Consider the following 3,693-nt stretch of genomic DNA (forward strand, 5'->3'; position numbering starts at 1 on the left):
TGTTGCAGTGAAAAGCAGGTAACAAAGCAGGGGATGGAGAAGCTGGCTGCGGGTTCCTCCTGCACTAATTGTACGTCACCCAGAACACGGGCAGACCCCCCCCGCTTCTGCTGCGGGTTTAGACGCCCAGCTACCGTTAGCTCCAAGCTAATACTTAATACTAATTGGAAATTATTTGGGGGAAAAAAAAAAAAACTAAAACAAGCCACCCACACCAAAAAAATCCCCACCAAAACCAACCAACCAAAAAAAAAAAAAAAAACCAGAAGAGATTTTCCAGCGTTTCAGTCTGAATTGGGATAAGACAAAAATCTCTACATATTTTACCCAAATAAAAACTAAGGAGAGATCTGACTCAAAGGGTCAGCAGGTTTCCTTGCAGGCTGAGCTCTGCCCTGCTGAACGACGACTCCCACCAGACCCAAGAGGACCCCCCATCAGCATTTTATCACCTTCTGTGGCCAGTTCCTGGTTTTCCCCGTTTTCCCCCTCTCCACGGGCTCGCTGGGCCCTCCAGCGTTACTCCGGGACCCACGGTACATGCAGCTCATTTATTTCTTTCGTTTCTGGCTGTGTCCAGCCCGGGGCATGAGCTCCCCTTGCTGGGTGTCCCTGGGGAGGCTGTGACTGCTGAAAAAAAAAAAAACCTATTTTTTTTAAACTATTCCTCAGTCTCTTTTAGCTTGCAGAATGGTGATTCTGCCTTTTATCTGCCCGGTGACTGCGTGGAGGCAGTTTCAGCCTTCTGAAGATGCTTTCTAGCTTTGAATCCTCTCTCCTGCCCTGATGTGTAGTTTTTCTCTGGGTTTCTTCCACATTTTCTCAAAATATTTTGATAGATAAGCACTTGCTCACTGACTTCAAAATACACGTTGTCAAAGAGCTTCCTGACCCCCTGCAAAAATTTGGGCACAAACAGATGGAAGAAATGGTTCTGATACTTGTATTAGAAGTATCAGCCCCTAGAAAGCACAGTGGCTTGGAGAATCTTAAACGGGCTTTACAGAAAAAATTAAATCAGGGGAGTCTTAGGCACGTTCATCCTTTTTCAGCTCTGCAGACAGGACAAAGCCACTCCAAAATCTCCAGACAAAGCAGCTTTCGCAGGGAACACACCTGCAGGGTGGCACTGTCCCTAACCCCAGTCCTAAAATCCCTCTTAGCTGGCACCTCAGACGAGTAGAACTGGCAATTTCACCCCTGCGAGAGCACCTACGAACCTGGTTAACAGCTATTGAAGTCGGGGGTGATGCATTTCACCCCCAAAAATCCTCGTGGCAGGTGCCTCAGCTGAACCCGCCTCTTGTATTCATTCCTGCTTCTCAATCAGAGTAAAACCGGGTTGCAGAATATATATATATTTTTTAAAAAGCACAGCTTGCTGCGAACCTGAAATCTAGTTTTCGTTTTCGGCGCAGACTCCTTGATTCGCATGAGCTATTTCTGAGCTTGGGGCAGCAAAAATGGGGGCAGGTACTCACAGGGGTGAGTTTGTAAACCAGCCTGACAGTGCTGGCACCCAGCCTGGCTCGAGCAGAGCACCGCGGAGGCAGGACACTGATAATACCGTCACTCCGTATCTCTGGTGCCAGGTGTGTTGAAAATCCTGATATTACCCTGGTATCGGTCTACCTTCACCCTAAATTTCATTCATCACCACAAGAATGACTCCGGTTTCAGCTGGAGAACACAAAAGAACAGCCCTAGAGAAAGGTTCGGGCTCTCTGGATGATGTTTGGGTTTTTTGCTATAAGTATGCCAGAGTAAATTAATTCATTAAAAAAAAAAAAAAAGGTTTTAAATATAGGCGAAAGGAATTAGAAGCAAATTGAAAAGAGACTTTTGCTGAGAGAGAGGTGCTTTCCTCCAGCGTCCTAATCAGAGAAAAAACTTCTTGTAAAACTTACCAATTTTGACATCACCAAAAAAAAACCCCAAAAAATCAAAATACTAAAGAAACTGAGCAAGGCACCGGTAGTCACAGTGTCCCCAGGTACTTGATGTCATTTGTTCTGAATTTCCTGGGTTCTCATACAACGTGTCAGTCCTACTGCTCTTTTTTTTTTTGGGGTGCATCCCCAGAGATCCTCGCTGAAGCACAGGTGAGAATCCTGTGATACCAGAACAAATGTGCAGAAGTCAAATATTTTCTTGCCGCATCGATACTGATTTTACCGAGTGTTTCCAAGTGTTAGCACCCAACTTTGATGCAGGAAAAATAGAGTTTTTCACAGTACGACTCCATAAGATGGGGAGGGGAGCAGGCACAGTTGGCAAAGCAAGGATTAATCTGCAACATGATTGTTTCTAAATTCTTTGCGCAGACGTTGATCTGTCAGACTTTTTACTCTGCCTGCAAGCCAGTCTCGGACAGGCGCAGCCCCAGCAATCCCCCACGTCAGGCCAAAGGCAGCTGACGGCAGGTGGCAACAGGAGACCAGAAATGCAAAGCGCAGAGCCCTTGCCGGGTGAGATTTTGAGCAGGAAAAAATCGCAGACAGGGATTTCCTTGGGGTGTGCCCGGAGCCGGCACCGCTGACAGAAAAGGAGCGATGATGCCTGGCTGAGCTCCGCTGGGGACGCGGCTCAGAGCATCGCGGGGCGCCCGCTGCCCGCCCTCACCCGCCTGCACCCAGGGGGAGCCCCCAAGGTCGAGTCCCTGCTGGGGTGACCGATCCCCCTCCTGGGCGTGAGCCCCGACCCCGAAACCCACCTCCCTCTGCCAGGCCGGCTCTCGGAAGCCAGGCTTTTCCCTGAGCTGAGCTTTGAGCTTCCAGCCAGCTACTGAGGGCACTGAAGGCTCAAACCCAAACGCTCCAACGCTGCCTCTCCTCCTGCCCTGGCAAGCCCCGGGCCAGCCTGTCGCGATATGGCCCAGGGACACCAGCACCTACAAGCAAAGGTCTCTAACCGCTCCGACTGCGGCAGCGCACCTTCCCCTCTGCACCCCTGCAGGCTGAACCCAAGGCTCTCCCCGCTCCCAGGTCTGCCTTGGGCTTCACACAGCTGCTGGGCTCCCCCCTGGGCTGCCGTGCCCCCCCACATTCAGAGCTGTGACCCCCTCTGTATGACCGGGGAGACCGTGCTGGCCCCAGCCCTCACCCCCGTGGGGGGTTTGCTGGGAGGTGGGGGTCCCGTCCCGGGGGCCCAGAGCAGTGAACCAGCCCCAGGGTGCGGGAAGGCAGCTGGCAGCGCACGTACCCTTGGAAAATCGTGGATAAAGGTTATTCCCTGGCAGCTGGGGCACCTCTGGAGCGATGCCAGGCCTGAGTGTTAGCCCCCAGGAAAAAATTTTGCTTGTGCTGTCCAGCAGTACCTGTCATACAGATGCAGCCACCTCAGGGAATGGGCTGGGAGAGGGGGCTGGTGTCCCCGGCCACCGGCTCATTCAGGCACGGGGATCCTCGGGTATCCCAGACTTTCAGAATCCCAGAACCATCTGGGTTGGAAAAGCCCCTGCAGCTCCTCCAGCCCAACCGTGACCCTCCCCCTGACCGTTCCCAACTCCCCCAGATCCCTCAGCGCTGGCTCAGCCCGACTCTTCAACCCCCCCAGGGATCCCGGGGACTCCCCCCTGCCCTGGGCAGCCCATTCCAACGCCCAACAGCCCCTTCTGCACAGAAATCCTTCCTCAGAGCCAGCCTGACCCTGCCCTGGGCAGCTTGAGGCCATTCCCTCGGGGCCTGGCGCTGG

The sequence above is a fragment of the Athene cunicularia genome (genome assembly GCF_003259725.1).
Source record: "Athene cunicularia isolate RWA chromosome 13 unlocalized genomic scaffold, athCun1 chr13_part1, whole genome shotgun sequence".
In the NCBI taxonomy this organism is placed as follows: domain Eukaryota; kingdom Metazoa; phylum Chordata; class Aves; order Strigiformes; family Strigidae; genus Athene; species Athene cunicularia.